Source organism: Falco punctatus (assembly GCF_963210335.1).
Source record: "Falco punctatus genome assembly, chromosome: 4".
Lineage (NCBI taxonomy): Eukaryota > Metazoa > Chordata > Aves > Falconiformes > Falconidae > Falco > Falco punctatus.
In genome coordinates, this window is record NC_137583.1 from 21,055,496 (window position 1) to 21,078,116 (window position 22,621).

General features: G+C 43.4%; 1 protein-coding gene across 15 annotated transcripts in view; it reads left to right on the forward strand.

The window, feature by feature from the left end:
* The window catches only part of CHL1 (cell adhesion molecule L1 like), a 149,513-nt gene that overhangs the window by 57,527 nt on the left and 69,365 nt on the right, over window positions 1-22,621 (forward strand). The window contains exon 1 of one of the 15 annotated variants that reach the window (XM_080385333.1): window positions 7,236-20,747. The exons of the other annotated variants lie outside the window; for them this stretch is intronic. The gene's annotated coding sequence lies outside the window, so the exon portion shown is untranslated. Of the gene's footprint in view, window positions 1-7,235; window positions 20,748-22,621 lie in introns of those variants that run through there. 15 annotated transcript variants of the gene reach the window in all.

The window sequence follows — 22,621 nt, forward strand, 5'->3', positions numbered from 1 at the left end:
GTTTAAATGTGGCTTAATGAGTCTCTTTCCAGCTTTCCTGTCTGCTTAATACACTGCTGACGTTTCCCCATTTGGCTAACAACATGTAGTAGGCTGAAACTATCTTGAAAATGCCCCACACTGGCATATTTAGATTTTCATGTTAATGGAGATATTTTTGTGCCATTAGATCAGTGACTTTTTTCCATGTATTTGTGGGAGGCCAGCTCAGGCCTATTGCTAAGCAAATGACAGAACAAGGTGAGGGGGGGATTTGAGTGACTGTGAATTTGATTTTTCTGAAAGAATTCATCTTATTTTCCATGAGCGTTGGTGCTATTAGGATTTTTTGCACTACTGCTCTCAGAAAGCAAGCTTTAAGCCTCCTTGTACAGGCTTTTGCATTTGCAAAAAAGCATATTTGATGCAAGCAGTGACTGAAACCACAGGCTGCTCACCCCCTCACTGTAAACTGTGCGCAGAGTCAATTGAATATGTAGCTGTGCAGAAAAAGCTATGGTTAGGTGGGATCTTTTTTCCACAGTAGGCCAGCAGAGCTGCTGGCTGCCTTGCTAGGGAAACGGCAGTTATGTGTATTGGGTGAGGAATTTTTGTGTATTCGGCTTGGCTGTCTGAGCTGAGGCCTGAGTTATGAGAGCTCTGTCCTTAATGTGTCCAAACTGGGATATTTTTAGAGTGAGGCTGATCCCTCACAAGCACAAAAACTTATGAATTTAACAGTTCTTTTATTATTTTTTTTTCCTCCTCCCCTTCCTCATTTCTCTGCTCCCCCCCGTGGCTGATTAATATTAAAAATACTGCATCCTTTGGTAGTAGAGTCAGCAGGGATGCTCCGGCTGCCGAGCAGAGCTGGGTGGTTGGTGCCGGCAGTGCAGGGCTCCCCAGCCCCTCACCAGAGCGCTGCCGGCGGAGCGGCCGACGTGCCCCTTGCCGCATGCTCCCGGCAGGCTGCAGGCTCTCTGTGGGCATGCACGGTTTCCCTTGGCTTCCACAGGCCCTGGGAGTGTGTCCTAGTGGGAAAGATGTCCCAGATTTGCTCGGGCAGTATGGAGAGCTTAGCTTAATTTTCATTATTTCTTCCTGTAAACAGAGAACATGGTGATGGCCAACTCTTTCCCAGAAGGGAAGGTTTGAAGGACGCTGCTGGACTCCAGAAAGGTGGTTTTGTTCTGTCTTAGACTTGGAAATAAATCTGAATATATTTTTTTGGTTTATCCAGCTCTATCAGAGTGCTTAGGAATATGAATGGCACATTTCCAGCCATTGTTCTCTTCCTCAATTGCAGCTGGAAAGACTATGGAAAAAGACTAGGAAAAAAATGGGCTGTTTGATGATTCCTGCTATAGAAGATTCCTTTGAAGTTTAGTAGCTTCCCGAAGTTACAAGCCATTCAGGGGTGATGTGTGTTGCAGGACAAACCCAAGTTGGTATTTCCAGAAAATAAGTGAATTCAAGACATATTTATTAGCACTGTGGCCTGAATTCAAAAATCTTCAAATGAGAAAGTGTTCAATTTTCCCAGTAGAAACATTTATAACAGGAAGAAATAGGTTAAAAGATTAGCCTTTAATTTCTAGCCTAAGGCCAAACCGAGCAATCATGTGTAGACGTATCGGATGTATTCTGTGTATAAAATGGTAGAAAAATCTGTTATGAAGCATAAGTTAACTCTATCACATTATGATTTTTAGGCATGTAATTACAATCATGCAGTATTTACCAGATGTGAATACTTACATTCCAATGATTTCTTATCAGATTGGATGTGGGGCTTAATTTAGATTGAATTCAGAAACTTTCTGTTTGGAAATTGCTCTGTCCTTTGTGCCTTGTAGGCATAAAGTCAGAGGGAAAACATGAGATGTCGGAGGGGAACTCAAACACCCCATTTGTAGAGACAATGATACACTTGTTTTTCTTTTTAAATTTACAATAAAGGTCCATGTATGATAATAGAAACAAATCAGCTTGATGTAAATCTGTTGCAAACCAGAGGTGCACTACATGTATCAAAAGGGAAGATCAAGCACCCTAACCAGAGTCCTGTGGAAGTTGTTTTTTGGAATTGGTTATTGTGAGACTGAGCCTGAGTAATAAGCATGAACTATTAATTAGGCTACTAGTATATTATGAAGTAAAGATGTTTCAGCATTAAGAAATGAAATGCAACCAGATTTAGAAGAAACACGTCAAACTATTTTGTGCAATAGGCTAAAGCAAATATTGACTCGCTTGTACATTAATGCAAAGAAATTACATTATTAAGGATTAGCGACTGGTTTAGTCTGTAGAGGATCCACAGCAGAAAGCTTTAACCCTTTCAGTAGCTGTCATTGATTCGGCTTCAGACGTAGCAGCAGTCATGCGTGCCTTCTGCACTGAAGCACTAGTATTCTCCAGAGACATCTTGGGTCAAATTAGTCCATAATCTTTCATAATGTGCTCTCCAGAGGGTCTTATTACTAAATGCTCTTGATAAGTAATAGTATATGCAAAGTAGATCTGCACTCGTAGGCCCTGTCATGTGCTGAATGATTGAAGTATAGCAGGGAAGTGCACTGCAGTAAAACCCCTATTAGCCGAACCCCAGTTAGTAACATTGCAATAATCTGGAATTCAGACATGTCCCCCAGGCTGGTTTATCTGCACTGCCCCGGATTTTCAGCAGGTCAGGATCATTCTTCAGTGACGTGTCAGTTTTGCTGCTTGGGGGTCCTGATGGGACTCAAAGAGGGAAAAGCACCAGAGTAAGAAATAACAACCGTTTTGCTCCTTGTGGCAGGGGGAACTCAGCGAGGAGGTGGAGGCGTGCGTTGTGCTGGGACGCTGCACTGCGTCGGGCTTCGATGCTATTGATGTGACCTTATCACGTCTGTTAGACCATGTGGGGAAGTAAGAGGAAGGAAACGCTGGAGAAGTGCTTTTTTCTTATTATCACCGGTTTCTCCAGAAAGGAAAATCCTAGTTTTTCTCTCAGTTGTGTTTTACTGTACGTCCCTTGCAGCTCCTGCTGATTGCCTCCAGACTAGAGCCGTGACTGGAGCTCCTCTGTATGTCCCAAGTCACTCCAGCTCCCTGGTTTTATAGCAGCAGGGAGTGTCAGGAACCTGAGTGGCAGTCACTTGCACTTGCCTCCTGCTTTCTGGTGTCATTTCATCTGTGCTGGGTAGCCCACGGGGCTCGGGAGCTGCGTGCCCACAGCGCTGTGCCACAGCAGGCGTGTGCCCCGCTCACCTCTTAGGGCGCTGAACTCCAGTAATTTCACCTTGCTGGGTATCCTGGGTACTTACTCATATTACTTGGGTTTTGTGCACTTTAATTCATTGTTTTTCTAGGATCACAGACGTTCTTCTGTTAAACCTTCATGTAACATTTAGGAACTGGTACAGGGCTGATTCAAGCAGCCTTTTGTAATTAAAAGCCTGGATCCTCTGGCAAATTTTTAACAAGTGCAGTTCAAAATAAGGCTTAAATAGTACTTTCCAGCCATGATTAAATGTATTGTTATTAGACCAGACCTGTCTATCCCCTGGCAAGTTCAGGGTGCGTACTCGTTTCACACAGGTTCCATCCTGAGGAACTCATGATATGAATGGAGAAGGTGTCCAAAAGGTGGAAGAAGACGCTACATCATGGCTGGCCATGAAAAGATTCAGTAAGATGACCTGTAAAGTCTGTCAGGGTTGGGATCTGAATTTCTGCCTCCTGTCCAAGATCATCTCCTTAATTAAAATCACTGCAATGGTTTGGGAAAGCAAAGGACTGCAGTGACAAGGTCAGACGTGAGGTTTGTAATCCACCTCCTTCTTTCCTGAGCTCACCTTCTGCCCTCACAAACGTTTCATCGAGTGCAGGAGAAGCGCTGGCAGAGTCGAAACACAGACTGACACGGAGCTCAGCTGCCCGCTTCTGCCTGTCCTCACTTTGTTTAGGTCCAGCAATTTTGCTGGTGCACCCTATATATATCATTAGGAATCATGAGCCTAATTTCTTGTTTCATTATGGATGATAAAATAAAACATTAATAGGTTTTTTAATATGAACTGGAAGTTAAATATTCATTATTTCTTATTACTTCAATGTCAGTAAGCCTTTAATATGCTGTAACTCAAAAAGTCTTCTCTCTGCTCTCTACTTGTACCACTTTAATTTACGAGCGTACGGGTTGCTCAAGCAGCGCTGCTCCTGGCCCGTTTGTCCCTCAGCAGCTCCCGGCGGTGGGACCTGTCATCCCCTGTCCTGGCGGGTGGCTGCTCCTATGCACCAAGAATGTTACCGGGCTTCTGGTGGGTGCTTTGGCTTTGGGCTAACTTCTTCCTAAAGCTGGGCCAATCCTCGGTAACTGCTTTTTCAGTACGTTTCAAACGTGTGATGTATAGAAGAACGGCTGCGTTAGAAGCCCTGGGCCATCTGTGTGCACTTGGTGTGCCAGAGGGGTTTGCCGTGTGGGGAGCTAAGGAGGGATGCTTGTTGTTCAGAATATATAGTGAATATATGCATTTATATATGGTGAATGTATGCATTTTTAAATATGTTTCACATATATAATATATATGTGTGTCATAATACAACAACAGTAGCTGAGGTGGGAGGGACCAGCTTTGCAATTTCTTTCTTAGAGCCCTTTGTGTCCTCTCTTCCACCTTTACAGCCCCTTTTTGTGTCTGGATAGTTGTCTTATTCCTTTATCCTTCCCAGCCAGTTTCCATGCAACTTTCTATCATAATTCCTCCCCTACAGATTTTATTCTGTTTGGTAGATGTGTTCATATTTATTTCTGAGCGGGTGTGCTGAAAACATTGACTGTCCATTGTCCTTTAATACCAAGTATTTTACATAAAAATTGCATTTGAATGCTGTATGCATTTTTGTGGCCTGTTTCCACAGAATAGGAGCAGAATCTTCATACATATATATGAAACCTTCTTTGTGTCTTGGTTTTACTCAGAACCTAGTCATAACCAAACCCTGCTAGTTAACACCAAAGTACCATAACCATTAGTTGTGTAAGTCATTGTATGTCCCTGTAAGTTTGGTCTTATTTCTGCCGATGAAGATAAGAAGTAATAGGGAAATGGATATTGGAGACAGGGGGGTTTCAGATGGAAAAAATTTGATTTAATTTATTATGAATAACCAGTAATTATGAATAATGGGATAAGTGGGCCTGTAGTTCAGTCTTGTTGTACGAGTTGCATCCTGTGGATCTGGGGACTGAATGTGCAGTCTAGAGCACAGTGACACCTTTGCTGTCCTCCTAAACTAGAGATACCTGTGAGGGCTCAGTGCAGGTCCTGTGTATGGGTCCTGGTCTTCCTGGATCAGCGCAGTCCTCGGTGCTGAGCGAGCAGGCCTGCCATCACTGTCCTTAATACCATGAATTTTCTTATTGCCCTTTTTTGTTCATCCCCTTTGGATTTCTGAATGTAATGATCACGAGATCCTGAGGAAAATAACTATTTAATAATCTAAATGCAGTTCACTGCACTGAAGCTACAATGACACATACAGGGTGATGTTATGGTTTTATGCTGTATTGCATCTGGGCGTTTTCATGTAATAAGTTCCTCACATCCAGGTTAAAAATAATTCTTTATCCAATACACGATTGCCCCTGAAAGAAACTGCACATTTTGCTTTCTGTACGATCAAATATTTTGCTACCATGCTGAATTTATAAAATGATGTCTCTTGGTTACTCCAGGTATTTCTCCAAAGGTCCTTCAGCACATGTCCATTTTAAATTAGTTTTCTTGCAGTATTTCAGTCCTGTAAATTGCTTTAACTAACACTGCAAAAAGCTGGATGATTACAATTTTGTCATGTACTTTATTCATAAATCCTGAATGCAGTAATAGGATGTTTGAATTCCTTACTCAACTGCATTTTTTTTGCTAAGGGCAATGAGCCACTTTGGAAAATTGAGTAGGTACCAGGTCACCAAAAGAAGCAGGGCACAAACTACGCCAGATTATTTTGGAATAAAGAACAAAGAAGGAAGCATCTTTATTTTATAGCCTGGGCTCTTACGCATGCATTAATTTTGCAGTATTTTTCACCTCATCAATTCATAGCAACGAATATATTTCAGTCTTGAAACATGGCAGTTCTTCGGATCCTTAGAAAAACTTGTTTCTGTTGTCCCTGTCCCCTCTCTCAGTTCACCTTGCAACTTTAAATGTAATAATTTATGAGCAGCATTTTAGAGCCCAATAGTTCGTGCGTTATTCACTGACTCTGGAAGAAAGGCCAGGGTAAAAATCTGGACTCGTGAAAGAATCCCAGGGATCCTCACAGTTCCTCACAGGTTTTTGCGTTCATTCAAATTCTTCTGCTTTGAGGCACCAGACTCTGTGTTTTATGTCATCTGAGGTTTTGCTTCTGTGACAGGTTCGTTGTTTGCTGCAACTCACATCCCAACTGTATATTGTTTGTAAAATGCAAGGTCACTCTCTCTTTAAATGCTTTGACCTCTAAAGCTCCATCATCTGGAGTTAAGGTCATCCTCACATCAAGTCAGTGTTAGAAGAAGGTTCAGGTCTTGAGAGGAGTAAACCCTATGGGTGGCAGATTTCTCCTGATGCAGCAGTGTAAGTGGCTGTTGTTCGAGCTGATTTATTAAAAAATTACAGGCTTGCAAATATGTCACCATCAGACAAAGGTAAGAGTTTTGGTGTTTTTTTTCATATCTTTAATTTGTCAAGGGCTTACATGCTAGAAATATTAGTTTAGTGGTATACCAAGAATTGGATATATAATATGAAGAATAAGATTTAAATGGCAATGAGATTAATAGAACCTTTTAATTAATTATATCGTTTAGTTAATCATCTACCTTAGATTTAGAAGCACCTCTAGACTGGGAAGCAGGTCCTCCTCAAAGATCTTGTTGAAATAATTAAAACAGGAGACAGATTTATCACAGTCCGTGTTACAAAAAGGAGAGAAACAAAGCATGTTCCTGTTGAGGTCGAGGTGCTTCTCTCCTGCTCTGAGATGATCCTGCTACTTGAATGGAGAGCAGTTTGAGGCCCCCAAGGGCTGGTTTTGTGCATGCTGCAAAATGCAAATGTGGAAGCCTTTTTATTAGTGGATTTTGGATGAGACTGGCTCAGATCTGTATTCCAGCATGTGCTGGCTCTGATGGGGGGGCACGGGGGAGCCCCAGCCCTGGGCTCTGCTAGCACCCAGGGTGGCAAAACACTTCAAGTTATATACACTTGTATGTATATGTTATATACACTTGATTCGTTCTAGTTTTACCAAAATCCCTGGCATCCTGTTGATCTGTTGAGATGAGATCAGTGGAATATTCTTTTAGCGGGACAAGCAGTTCAGAAGGTCTGTGCTTGCGCTGCAGAGGGCATTGCTAAGCAGGGAAGGGCTTGGAAGAGGCAAGAAGGGAAACTCAGGCAAAGCAGAAACTCTCCTGCACATTGCTTTTCTGGGAAATCTTCCTTTAGAGAGGGATGCTGCAGGGAAAGGCGTGATTGCTGCAAGAGCCCCACTCCCGTTGGGGCATGCTGTGTGTGTCAGGAGAGATGCTTGTGGCAGCTGCTCCAGCTTGAATATACGGACTTCCTGTGGTTTAGGTGTTGTCACCTTACCTAGAGCGGCTGAGTGTGAGAGGGAGGCGGCTGGGCAGCGAGAACGGCAGTGCTCCTGCCTCCCTGCTTCTGACAGCTGAAATCAAATCTGCCTGGTCAGGACAAGTGAAAGTGAAGGATTTTGTTGCTGCCCACCTCAGTCTCTCTCTCACGTGCATGCATACATACCCACATCCATTCATCCATATATTCCCACGCATGCGTGTCCAATGCAGTGGAGAGCTCCAGGAGCCTGCACACGCCCTTAGGAAGAACACAGAACAACTTCAGATATTACACCTACCTGAAACCCTCCTGCCCTTACCAAGCTGTGCATTTGCTCGCAAAAATATCTGCCCTGTCTTTCAGCTTTCCATCTGCCTGATGGGGAAGATCACCGCACTCTCTTAGCGCTGCTTTTGAAGACAATTATATGAAGAGGTGGTTGGAATAGTTTGGAAATGAGGAATGTCGCCAAGTGGGGCAGGGAGCTGAATTTCTGGAAATGATTCCTTATGAAATGGCTTCCAGTTTTGGGGCTTCATGTTCTTCATTTTCTCTTCTGACCTTAATTTTTTAGTTCTGTTTTTTTTCAGGGGGTGTGTGTGGGAATGAAAGTAAGCATTTAATAGACGATAAACTGTATAATGACTGTGATTAACATTCACACAAGGTAACTCAGGGATGGGAAAAAGACAGCTCAGCAAGCCTAATAAATGCTTTCATAAGCGGATCTGGTTCCTCAGTGCTTGGGGAAAATACACAAAACAGAAAGAGAAAACCAAAAGCCCACTCCAGGGTTTTCAAATTACCCTTGGAGATTGGGCACTCGGGTTGCTTATGTTAATGTGAACAGAGTATCCAAATCCCTTGAAATATTGGTCTCAATCATGTCAAATGCTGGGAGGAGTGGGTAGCCTGGAGGGGACCATTGCTGCAGAGAGCTGGGACTTTGTGCTCCTGCTCTGGGCTTCAGCGGCTCCGAGGCTTCAGGCTGTTGAGTCCCAAGGTTTTAAATAAGCTGTGCTGAGTAAAAATCCTAAAACTGTGAGTGCAATAAGAATTAGGGAATGTTTCCTGCACTCTGCAGGAAGCAAAGCTGTACTAGTGAACTGGATTGGATCTGATACCTAGACAGCTTTTACCGGGACTGGCCCTGTTATGGACGTAGCCGTCACCTCTGGTCTGTCTTTTCGGTGCTCGTCATCTGTCAGAGCTGCTCTGTCTGCTGGGCATCAGTGCCCTTTCGGATAGTTGTTAAGTTGTTATACATTATGCTTGCACTATGACCAATATGAAACAATGAAGGAAGCAGGTGCACGCTATTTCTTTTTTTATTTATTTTATTTTGATGTAAAAATAATTCCAGTTTTACTCTTTCTTTTTTATTTTTTTCCTTCCTCTCCCAAGAACAGGTTCCTAATTGTTTTCTTTTTTCTTTTTCTTGTTACTGTAATGGGCTGTCTCGGCTCTACATGCAAAAGAAATCTTGGTTTGATGAAGCTGCTATGAAACATTTAAAGGTTTAAATTATAAACTCAGAGTGAGAAAATCCGTGATGCATGATTAGTTGAAAGTTTTAAATATAATAGTAATATTTTTCATATTCATGTACAGAAATGGCTTATGTCAACTCTAATGACTTTTAATACATATTAATAGACTCTCTTACAATATAGACGGTTTGTACACCTTTTGGCAGATGGCTGTGGCATTGGAGTCTGCACAGTATAAATTAGTCATTTAGTAAAAGAAAACAGTACATGAGTGTTAAGGTCAATTCTGTTCAGAGATGTGGTTCCAGTGCATCGCTTCTGCGACCAAAAGGATTAGAAGCAGGATCAAATTTACTAGCAAAATTTAATAAATTGATAGATAAATTCCCATGTCAGACCAGAGCTTACTGTTGTTACAGCTTGTCCACATCCCCGGCTGTGTCTCCATCTCTTTGCTCCCGTCCTTTTAGAGGTCAGATGGTACAAAGCCGAGGCTGCGGCTCAGCTCGCCCCTGGAAGGGCTGGAGTCACATCTGCAGCAAGGAGCCCCATGGCAGTGCCGTTTGGGCACCAAGGGCTGCTCAACTTGGGCATGCATGAGGCAGCAAATAGTCTGCCTTAAAACTGGTGTAAAATAGGAAAGGAGTTCATGTCTGAGCATCGTCTCTTTTTTTGGTTCTGTTCAGAAAACAGAATTAGCTGGTGTTGCATCTGCGACGATTTCAAGTATGTTACACTTTGCAGGGAGTGGCCTGACAAATGACATGGATTTTGTAGGAAATCACTTTAGCAAACACTAAAGGGCACTCATCTCTGAGCCGAAATACAGCAGCTGCTTTGGCAATTTATCGCTGTGCTCAAATACCTAATAGAGTCAATTGTTTGTAATCACTTTGACTGGTAACCTTGGCATCGCTGAAGTAGTCTATAAAGAGATATTTTTTAAAAAAAATAAATCAGCATTTTCTTTATTGGAAATCTTTTGAACCATTCTCATTCCTTAAGTTTTCAACAGGAAAGGCACTAGCTTTTGGCTTATGCTTTATGAAAATGATTGTCAGGGCACTTAATGAGCTTTGTGCCAGACCAACTGCTTTAGCAATGTATGTCTGCAGCAAGAGCCTTGCCGCCGCTGGCCGGGCACGCCGTGAGGCTGCACCTCCTTGCAGCATTTGCATGTTTGCAGACACCCTGTTGGAATTAGGACTTACCATCACCTTTGCATCGTGCCAGGCCCTTCGAACAGTTGCTTTGTAGGGAAGGAAATGTGGAAACAATTTCTAGTGCAAATCCCACGGTGCAAGAAAACTGCCTCTTTTTACTAGCTGGGGTTGTGTTTGCTCTTTAAAAGAAAGCACAATAAACCTGCACTTTAATTCTTTGAAAAGAAACATTACAATATAAGGTGGTAACTAATATTAGTGCACAATAAGGGCCTGACAGGTTTGCACGGCGTGCTGATGTGCCGTGTCAGGGTTGGTGTAGATGAAGCCAGGTTCTGTGCTGGAGATGTGGCAATTGCAGATCAAGTGATATATAATTTACTGAGCTGCTGCTTAATTCTATGATGTTATGAAATCTCCTGGGCATATAATTACTACAAATGTTTACTTGACTTTACCACATAGCTTGACATTATACTGCAGAAATTTGTACTTAGCTTGACATTGTATTGTAAAAGTTTGTACCTCGATAAAATTATGGCCTAGCTGTAAAATGCAGCTATTAGGCAGAAAAATATTAAAGAAGTATGGATGAGACTAAAGGCATTTTAAAAACACTTTCTGCGGCCTGGAATTACGAACATTCATCCCATCTCCTGCTGATTACACACTTTGTAATAGCTATTGTTTCCACGGCTGGGGTTTAATTTTCTGCAGCACACTGGCAGCACTGCAATCTCAATAGCAATCCTCCCAGCAAGGCTGCGAGGGCGGCGGGGAGGCCAGCAGGGAGGCAGGGTGACTGACAGGTATTTTAAGCCTTTCTGTGGTTCAGGATTAGTGAAACATTTATAGGCAGACCTGCTGGAGTGGGTAATGCGTGGGCTGGCGGCCACGCTGGGAGCCTGGCACCCACGGGAGGCTCCGTCACCTGTAGGGAAATGACTTGGGGATCAGGGCGGTTCGTTCCTCCCGGCAGGTCACGTTTGGCCCTTGGTCTCGGCGAAGTCTGGGGCACAGGTAGTGCCAGCTTGCTGGTGAGAGGTGAAGCCTCCCTCCTGACTGTGCATTGCTGAATCGCTGCCGAGAGGCTTTGCAGCAGTGGCGGTTAGCCCCGGAGCAGAGGCTGTGTCTGGGCTGAGTCCTCCAGGGTGGTATGCCTCCCCCTCGGCTCTTCCACAGGCTGCTGACCTGTCACGTCAGACAGGTGTCAGGTTAGGCTCAGCCTGCTTCACACCTGGACACGGTCTGCCACGCTGGTCCCATCTACACAGCAGTCCATGAGGTGCGAAGGTGGGTGAGCCACGCTGTGCTGCAGCCTGGGTGTTTTTTGGATTGTCCCTTCTGAGAGGGAGAAGTGGTGCTGCGGAGAACCACCAGCTCCTGGGAGGGTTTCTCCGCACCTGCAGCTTGCTGGTAGCTGACGTTGCAGTGAGAGCCACTCCCGAACGCTCGGGATGCCCAAACTTGTCCTGGATTATAGAGGTTTAAAGTATTTGTTGAAAACAGTGATTCCTTTGAGTGTGAAAGCAGCATTCCTGACACCCAGCGAGTGCGTGTGAGCCGGTTGAAACATTAGACGAGTTGGGAATGAAAACAGCTTTCACTCTCATAAAGCAAAAATTGCAAAATTAGAAACACGGCTACAAAAGAAAAGGAGACAAAATTAGGGAACAGAAACTTAACATATACCTGAATCAACAGCTGCCAAAGGCGTTACCTCTGAACGAGGAAACTTGTCTTTACTTGGGTGCTTCCAGCCTGATAGCACTCAGATTTTGGTGAAGTCTGTTAGAGGTGGGAGTCTCCCTGGAGATATCACTCCACTCTTTTTTTTGGTTTTGGTTTTTTTTCCTTTTCTTTTCTTTTCCCTGGCTACTCCCAAATGTAAAGGGTGTTTTATAGTGGCTCTCAGACTCCCTGATTTCTGCACTGATTTGAGGAATGAGCCAGTGTGCACTTACCCGCCTGGTGCCCAGGAGGATGCTAACGAACTTGCCTTGCCTGACGAGTGGATGTGAGGAAAGCAGAACTATTGGGATACTGCCCTTTCCTGTTCCTCTCAGGAAACACTGAATTGCAGTTACCTGGTGATGTTTATGAACCATATAAATCACATGAATTAATCCCCCCAAGAAGGGTTTTCCTGAGATGGATAACAGCGAGTGCCCCCAGCCCTGCTTTGCTTTGCTTTGCTAGTTGCTTCTGTGAGCTGGAAAGACAGGGAAGAGATCTGGCACATGAATGGAATCTGATAGGTTTCCCATAGAAACAGAAGATCAGGGTGTTTTTTGCCAGCGAAGGCGACGTCAGTCAGGAGCATCTATTCCAACTTCAAAGGATACGGTCTGGTGTAGATCAGAGTGAGTGCTGAGTCCTCTTGTGCCGGTGTACTGATGCAACTGAATAACTCATATGATCTTGTCTGTCTTAATATATCTCATTTATATATAAAAAAGGAAGATGTGCTTGGTGCTATTAGTCTTTCTTTTTGAAATAAATGCCCACTGTGTTTCACAGCTTGGAGTGTTCAGGCAGGTTTGAAATACTCTGTTGGATGAAGGATTCATTGCTGTGCTGTGCCGCGGTGAGCTGCTTCTCTCCCATCCCCAGTGAGTGCCATCGCCGTCGGGGGATCTGCAGTTCCCTGCTCAGTGCTTTGAGACCCAGTCTCTCTTTCATTTCTTCCCCAGTGAGTTACTGCTCCAGACTCACAAAATCTCCCAAGCCCCTGCCCTGCCTGTCTCCGCACAGCACCGATCCCTTGCTCGTCTACATTCCCTGCTATTTTGACAGAATCAGCCCTCTCCCAGGATCTGCTCACTCACTCATCTACATCTAACGGCAGCTGTTTTGAGGCCCCACATAGCTGTTCCAGGCTTGTTGGTGTCTGGTCTAATTTCTTCATGTACTCCTCTTGCTGACTCTTGTTTTCCTGAAGACTTTCTCTCTCCATCTCCTTCTCGCACTCCAAGTCCTGTGCTCCTCTGTGTGGCTTCACAGCACCTTGCCCCTTCAGCCTCATCCCTTGCTGCTCTCATTTCTGCATGGCGCAGTACCATGGGTGTCAGTGCCCAACGCTGAAACATCTTGGCTCAAAAAGCATTTAATTTTTTTTTCTTCCATTTACCTTTTCTACCTCCAGTGTCAAACTGGGTCTAATGGATAGTGGTTTTTTTTTTCCACACTGAGTTGGCTCTGTCGTTTCCAGTATGGAAATGGGTGAGAATCTTTGAGTTTTGCTTAAACCAGGTAAGGAAGAGCCAAGACACTGAGACGCGCATCTGCTTTGTGAGCTGGCAGAAGGAAAGCAAATTCTCCCCAAGCACGTCAGCCCTTTACTGGTATTTGTTCAACCCATTTGCCTTTAATGCCATTCCCAGGGTCACCTGCTGGGAGGAACAGAGGGAACAATTCTGTTAACACATATGGTAGGGTAAACCCAGTGCCTCGCTGATCCCAGGGGCTGGGAAATACCATGAAGCATCACGAGGCATTGCTGTGCCTGGCTGCTGGCTAGGAAGAAATTTTAAGAGAAAGGAACCTGATTAAAATCCATATTTCTCAAGAATTCTCTTATTCCTATTGTGATACTCATCTCTATTTCTATCCCCTCTGCAAACCTGCTTGGTATGTGTTGTGGTATCGTTCACCTGATCTACTTTTGTGTCATTGGTGGGAGAGATGGTGAAAAAAAATATCCCTTTATAAAGTGTCCTGCCAATTTACCGTGCTGTGAGAGATATGCCGTAGTTATTACTAAAGTCTGATTATGTAAATGACATAATTTAATAATTATTATTAATTATCCCAATAAGTTTTGTTGCTTTTTCTTATTGTTGATAATGCCCATGATAGCAAATGTCACGGTGCATATCATAGAATTAATTTTTGTGGAGCCTTTGCCTCGTTGTAGGGGCTTGGGGCGCAGGAGGGCTTGCAGGCAGAGGCTGCTCAGCAGACCTGTTATCTTTGCAAGAAAAAATGTTGTCCGCAAGGATAGCAAGAAGGGGAGATAAAACTTGCACAGCAGCAAATATTTAATTAGAAGAGCTGCTTGGGCCAGCTACTTGTGGCAGCAGCTGCTTAAACAGAGCTCTGTCCTTTAAATAACTTCAGCTAAATAAAGGGAGAAAAAGGAGAGTGGAGGGAGAAGCTCAGAGGGCATGTACTGTAATTGCAGAAGTGGTTTTCATTTTTACATTGCAACGTCTTCAGTAGCTGTTAGCTTCTTCTCTGCCACTGTGGAAAATCAGGATGCTTCAGGCTTGGGGAGTTTTACACAGTTGCCAAGAAGTTGAGAGGAGAGTGTCAAGAGAGTCAGCGCATCACCTGCCAGCTCCTGTTACCTCTATTTTGGATGTACAAGGTCTAATGATGTACAAACTCCCATTGGTTTTTCTGCCATGTAGACTAAACCAGTATTTGGTAGGTACAGGATCAGTTCTATTCTAGCATTCAGTGCCTAAATTCTACGTAATCCCGTGGCTCCTCAGTGCAGCAGGTTCAGCCTTGTGCCCTCGTGCCAGGGAGCTGCCCTGGCTGTGGGCAGGTCTCTGCATTTAGTATCAGACTCTCTGTGAGTTCCTTTTGCCCCTTCTTGATCTGTGACGCTGTGCCCCGGACCTCTGAAGGGTTCATGCTATTCATTTAACGAGAAATGTTTATAATAATATAGGCACATTTTCTGGGTAATCCATCAGGCTTCCAGAAGCAGTTCAGCTGTATAATAAATGATGTTGTTTGCCCCAAGGGGATGAACCTAATGGACGTGGCAATTGGGTTGGACAAGCCCGAAGAGCGTGAGGTGTCCCTGCGTTTGTGTGTGCTGGGGAGAGCTGTTTGAAATGCTCAGATCTGTAAGGAGTGAAGCCATGCAACTAGTCTTTCCTGTGCTCTGGGGACCTTTGTACGCTGACAGCTGGCTGCGGAGAAGCATGAAGAAGCAGAAGTCAGAGGTATTTGGGAGTGAAGTGAATGAAAGCTATTGTGCAGTTCTTGTCTTTTTCATAACTGACTCCTCTCCATGATTTTCTTAGCCATTTTTCTGGTTAGCCTTTTGAAGGTGCATAATCAGTGGTGTAAGAGAACAGTTAGAGGGCAATAAAGTGATTCTGTTCACATAATGCAATACAAATGAAGTAGAAAATAATATGACCAACAGCATTTATGATTTCTACATTTGTTCTTTTTTTTTTTTTTTTAAGAAAAAGATAGAACATGTGTGATGCTATAGAAGCACTGTATGAAGTGTGTAATACAGTTTTCTTGTGTATGACATGAAGAGCGCTTTTTCCAAGTGTGCATGTAATTGATTAGTATGATACATCTGCAGACGGGCTGGTGAGCAAAAGTCACACTTGTTCTGAAGAACATTGTGTTACAGACGGAATGGGTAATGCAGACCAGACCATGGTTCTGTGTGTTTGACATTCAGCATTAAGATTCTCCTTAACGTTTTGCATAACTTCAACAGATTTTAGTCATTCAAGCAGATTTTTCCCTCCTGCTGTATGTTTATTTTACTTATAATTTAATTTTATTTACTTCGATTTCTAGCAAGGTGGAGTTCAGGTTTTTCCAAAACTGGGATGGGGGAAAATACGGTGTGTTTGTGCTCAGCATTCATGAGTCCCATCATGGGGAGCTGGGAGCAGCTCCAGCTTTTGGAACAGGACTGCCTATTTAGTGGTGTGGTTTGGGTGCACGTGTTGTACTGTAGTGGGCGAAAGCAAAACACCAGAAGTAAAGAGAAAGGAAAAGTAATGATGTAATTACATCCATGTAGTTGGTGGGCACTACCTCCAGGTTGTCTCTAACCCTACTTGTCTGGTCTCAGGAGACACTTTCCCAAATTCTCACTGGCTAGCTGAGGGAATGGGCTTAGTTTTGCCCAGTGTCCTTCAATACATTTTGCTCCAGGTACTTAATAAATAGGTGAGTTATCTTATGGGTTTTGAGACTTTTAGACTGTTTGGATAGTGTATTTTGCTGCATGTTTGCTTTCTTGTTATTCTCTGCTTAGGCAACTAGCTCAAGTAAAATTGTATCTCTAAACATCAACTGTGCCTTAAAATATATCATGTTTATGTGATCTGTATAATGAAAGATCTTCTGTGTGATCACCTGGAAATCCTGCAGTCACTGACTGCTTTTCTGCATCTTGCTGGTAGTGAAAGGGATGGTGAGGGTGGAACCAGGACAGAGAAGAACAGTTCCAAAGTCTTTCCCCTTTCTTTCACAGCTACAGAAGATACATTCAATATATTGTCAGTCAACTGTCTTCAGTGCAGTTGACTGAAGTTTTGATTCAGTACCCTGAAAAAAAGGCATTAATGGAGAGAAGCAAATGTTGCAGCTGAAAAATCATTGTGATGTGTTCTGAATGATGCCTTTCTCTTACTCATGTAAAACTACATGAGCATGTGCAGAAAACTGCTGCTTGTGCTCAGAAATCATCTTCACCTTATCAACAGCTTGGTTCCCCTGAAAGTACAAAATGTTTCCATTAACAGAAGCTATTGAAACAAAATGATGACCAGATAAATTGTAGCATTATGCTACTTAGAAGAACGTGTCCGGAATTTCTATTAAGATTATAAACTCTTTCCTCCCTGGAGATACCAGCCAAAAACTTGTCCCATCTATTTCTCATGCCTCTGCTGGGATCATAATGGCTCTTAAGAATGCAGGTGGAACAAGAGCATCTCATGGATGTGGGTTTCTGCATGTGTGTTTCCCTTTAAGCTTATTGGTGTTGTTTTAGCTGTAAAGTTGTTAATGGAAAAAGGAAATTACTGTAGACTCCAGCATCTAAGGTAAACACTAGGAAAATAGGAAATGCAGGATAAGGATGAAATATCCATTCCTGTCTTATGTTCTCGTGTTTGCTCTAGTGCTTAGACTTCCTAACGCATAAATGGGGCCAAACACTGCTGTTACTGCCCTAAGTGAATTCCTCTGGTACTTCTTCCTTGGGAGGCTGCATATCCCACTGGTAAATGTGGATCCCCCGTAAAAGCAAAGCGCAATGTCAGGCTGCGAGGAGGTGCTCCCTCCCCAGGCAGGGCATGCCAGGATTTGGGAATTTGTCCTGCAGAGACATGGCTGGTGTTTAACTTCCATCCTTAAATGCTTTTTCATGGCAGTGTCTGTAGTTAAATCATTACATTTCACTTAATATTTTTTTTTTTTTTAAGTAATCCCTTGTATCTCTAGTAATGTGGAAAATGTTGGAAGCTTAATGGCCTTGACTTATCAGGAAAAGCAAACGTTGTGAGATCCTCCACGAAGCTGGAAGAGCTAATCTCTCTTATTACACAGAAGGAGGGAAAACCAGAGGAAGGCAGAATGTACAGGAGATTGCTTGCCGTGAAACTCTTCCTTGTCATGAGTCACTGACTGCAATTTAAATTAGAAACACACAGTGTTCCAATGGCTTTCACTATCTTGTAGTGCTATTGTGCTGAGATACAAGAATAAAATTGATCTCGAAGGAGATTTGCTTCAGGTTTGACGTTAGGGTTTTTTTGGTTTTAAGATTTCGTGTGTGAAGCCTGCCAGGATTTTCCTCTCGGGATCTTGGGAACATGCTGAGCCTCCCCTGAGTCCGTGAGGCAGAGAAGGGCTGTGAGTGTGCATTTTGCATGGCACGAATGAAGCAGTGGGCTCAGATTTGGGATTGTTGATATTTGACAGTATTCGCTGGTGGTGCACATAGTGAATGAGTTCACCTGTCTGGGATGCATCAGGAAAAGATGATCCCTAGTGGGTCAAGTGGAAATACCAGCTGTTTTCTGCTGTTTATAGAGGTAATTCATTTGCAATTAAATACCCCCTTTTTTTTTTCCCCCCTCCTGTTCATATTGTCACCTTGCTGCTTGCACAGAGAGCTCTCAAGTAAACACAAGCCCATGCTGTGAAAATCACTAACACCAAGTGGAACCCTCATTGCTCTGCAGTGGTTTCGGTTGTCAGATGATTTTCCTGGCACGGGGATTGTTCCCATACCACGAGCACACCATGCTCTCGAATGGAGCCCATTAGGTGCTGGGTGCTGTGAATTTTCCCCCTCTTTAGTACCTGATAAAGTGCAGAGTTTCTCCCATGGCAGGCTTTCGAGGAGCCGGTGTGGATGCATTTGGGAGGGGGGTATGCTGTGTTCGCTGAGCTTTATGCTGAATGAGCAATCTCATTAGACTCCAGGCCTGGAAGGAGCTCTGCCTGGCAGATCCCCTGCCCACATTTCCAATTCAATAGGGCTCTGCCTGGCTTTGTGTCTGCTGAGTGATGTGTCGATGTGTCGCCGAGCAGGAGCTGCAATGGCTAAAACTAACTGTGGCATGAGCTGGGTTTCAGAAAGGGGTTGCAAGGTGAGGCAGGATTTCTCCGAGGAGGTGTTGCTTTACTATAATGCATGGTTTTTTTTATTAACGTGAGAAGTCTCATGGCTTTGCTATTATTTTGTGCTTTGAAAGAGGGAGAATGAGCATACAAAAGAAGAAAGCGCCTTTGCCGCAAATTCATTTTGAAATTCAGGAGAATTTCCATTGCCTCCATTGGAGGGGGCTGTCATTAGCAGTCTCATCTGAAAACAAACTGCAACCTGCTTTTATTTCTTTTGTGCGTGGCTGACACGCCGTCATTCCCAGTCATCCAGCCCAGTTGCTACTGTACTTTGTTTTATGCTTCATGCTTGACCTATGAGCTGAAATGCTAATCGCTGATGAAAATTTCAATTAATACAAAACTAGTTTCAGCCAGAAATGTGGTAAGCTCATTTAGGAGTTGTAGTGTCTCAAGAAAATGTATAATAGGAAAAGCCTCAGACAATAGTTTAATTTTTAACCAGCTGGTGTGCTTTCAGATGTATCTGCAAAGCTCAAGTCTGTGCTGTTTTGTTACTAGCAAGGGGGAGTGATCATCATTGTGTGTTTGTAGGTCTGTGAAAAAGCCATGCTCACAGCATTCCTCTACTCTACAGCATTACCTCCTTGTGCCAGAATAGTGCCTCTGATTTCATTGGTTAAGAACCGAGTGAATGTATGGCCATACCTTTAAGTAAGGGAGGTTACAACAGATACACGTCGGGGGATTAGACTGCTCTTACATCTATAAGTGTGTGTATATACAAAGCCAGGAACCTTATTTTGTGGTGACTTGTACAAATGTTATGCAAAGTACACTTTATAGTGTGGTGAAGAAATAGAAACTGAAATTTCATCATGGTATTTTTAATTCAGCTTTAAATACCTTAGCAAATCGTAGATTTCTGAGAAGTCTGCAAAACAATTACACAAGGGATTTATGCTGCAGGATGTGGTACGTACGTCTCTAGTACACTTTCTTAAATCCAGTTTTTCCCCTGAAAGAGAGGTTAGTGCCCCAGTAGGACTGAAAGCAGTCTAGACGATGACTGTAAAGATATGGATTGGTTCCTGCTCAAGGAAAGACTTGAGTTTGTCTCTGCAGACCTAAACTCATCTGGTACAGGAGCTGGTGTGGTGGCCCAGCACTCTCACTTCTCAAAGTTGCTGCCCAGTTGACCCAGTCCAAAAGTGAACTGGGGAAAGAAAAATTGTACATGCAGGTGAGGAAAGCCAGAGAAGCAGGAGCGGAACCCAAGCTGAGAGCTGGGTTACCCCACCGCATGCACTGCTGTCTGAGCTGGTGCTCTGGGAGGGTTCAGTTTGGCAACGGGATTGTGAAGGGGGATACAGGGAATTGCACAACCTCGATGATGCAGGGAAGCGGACCCACAGAGAGCTGGGGGGAGCCAGTGAGATAATTCAGCAACAGGTTTGGCACTGTATGTACTGAGGGACTCATTATCTCAGGTGATAGAGGTCAAAGTGTGTCATCAATTAAGAAAAAAGAAAAAGGTACTTAAATTTGTGGAAGAAGGGCCCATTGGTGGCTGTTATGGACAAAAGGTTAGATGCAGCATCTGTCCCAGAAGGTCCCCAAGCAGCTGCAGGAGTTGGGGAGGGTGCATGTACCAGGAGAGGGTTCTCGTGCACTCCTGCTGCTGCTTACCTCCGCCTGCCTCGTCAGGAGGGCTCCACGGGAGCAGCTTCAGGGTGACCTGGCATCCCGCTTGTTCTTGAGCACTGTTGTTCTCTTTAAATCAACAGACATGCTTGTATGTATTCACATATTTAAGAACATCCGTAACGGTGGAATTTGGCTGCAGGGTATTCAGGTTTATGTGCTTCTAATGGTAGGAATAACCACATCGATGGTTATCTCAATTTACTTGTAAGTGCCATGTCAATATTGCTATGACCAACGTTTAATGATGTAGTCATCATAACAACGTACTGTTCACTGTTAACATTTATTTCTTTGGTTATGAAAAAGCTAAGCCAGGTATTGATTTCCACGCTGGGTTTTCTTTTGAGTCTTTATTCCAAGTGCTGCTGGGAGGCATTCTGAGCATACGGCAGAGCTGGTCTGAGGGCTGGCACACCTGGAGCATCCTTGCAGGGCTGCTGCTTTCTTGAGTAGGTTCCTGTTATGAATATCTACAGCTGCAAAAGCAAACTTTGTTTTCAGCAGTTGTGTAATTTGTATTAAGTTGATAGGTTTGTCCAACGTTCCAGGTCTTAAGCTTGCTCACATGAATTTTCACAGGAAACAAATACAAAAGAGGGGAGTTTTATTTGAGATTGCTTGACTTAAAGTTTACAGATTGTCCTTTGCTGGGCTAAATCGTGTCCAGGTAACATTACGTAGGTTAAGCAGATACAGTAAAATGAGTAACGACAAATTACTTTTTGTTTCAATATCATGTGTTCCCAGAAATGTTGCTCAGTTCCACAGTTTTTAAAAACCAAACTCTTGCTGACTTGAGAGGAGCCATCCAATGGAGTGTGTTGGAAGGTGTAAGAAAAGAAAAAAAAAATAGTAGTATTTGGATAATCTAGTTAGTATGAATCATATTGGTGAAATGACAATAGGGAATCCATTTATTAATTTTTTCAGGAAAACCTGAAGACCACACATTCTTTGGCAGCAAATGACTCTAGATCTTAGGAAGAAGGTTCACTTTGGCAAATGTCAGCAGAAAGCTACCGACAAGCAGATCATTTGTACTGATTAGAAAGCACATTTCTTTAGTTTTCAGTCATTGTCCATGTGTAAAAGACACGCAAGGCATTAAGAAATGTGGTCCTCCTCTCTGATTTAGTAGTACAGTGCTGCAGCTATTAGATGTATGAAACAAATTAAATCAAATCTGTCAGGTGCTGTGCCATTATATGGGCAGAATGATGGTCAAAGAAATCATTAACCATTTAGAGCTAGCTTTTAAACGGTTTGAGAGCATAAGGTGCGATCTGCTGAGACCCAAGGGGCACTGCACGTTAGGATTTTGTTGGGAACAGCTGGGAGCAGATGAGGAGTATTTGCAAAAATGGATAGCTGGTGCCAGCTGCCTTTCCGGGGGTCAGGCACTCGGAAGGGAAGATGCTCGTACACCTTTTCAGCTTTCACTCAGCTCAGGGTAGATCTCAGGCAGAAACAGCATAAATTGAGTTTCCAGACAATCAGCACAAACGTCAGAGATGTTGGTCACAGGCAGGTGACAGCAGACCCCCAGCGCGGGGACAGGCACCAGCCGTCACCCTGCTGTGCCTGCCCGGCCGGGGAGAAACTCTGCCTGGCCCGTGTCTGGCTCCTCTTCCAGAAAACCAGGATCCGACAAGCCGGGCTCCCAGAATCCCTATTCATTTCTTAAAACCTCATCCCAGGGAACTTAATAAACAATGTAAGTATCAGAATTGAATTGAAAGTTTTACTGCTGCTTGTGCTACAGGAAAATATTTCACAGTTTTGTGTACATATTTCTTGATTATTTATATTCATTCTCTTACATTTTTAAGAGATTTTTTGTGGTTTGAGAAGCTGAAAGACTGATGTATTACAAAACTGTGAAGGCATAATAGTTACAATCGTATTTGAAACACATAAATTTTGTGAAATAATGTCAAAGTTGTTTAACTGCACTGAGAACTTTTATTTCACATGTGCTGTCCAATAATATTTATAAAGTCCTTGGCAAGATAAATAATACATAGACTTCTACCGCCAAACCTCCTGAGAGTAGAACTGCATCTAAAAAAAGAATCTTCCTGCCTATGTGCTACAGTCTATTTGGAAGTATTTTACCACGGAAGGAAGAATATCTTTCTGATTCGGATGATTATTTTAATCACCTCCAGCATATGCATCATGGGCTGCTTTTCTGGGAACTGACAACAACCAAAAATAGGTGATTGGGATAGAGTCAAGTGAAGGTTATCTTCTCCCTGTTACTAACACAGGGGCGTCCGAAAGCTTTTAGGGGAAAAACTGTGTCTAACATTGACACCTGAAG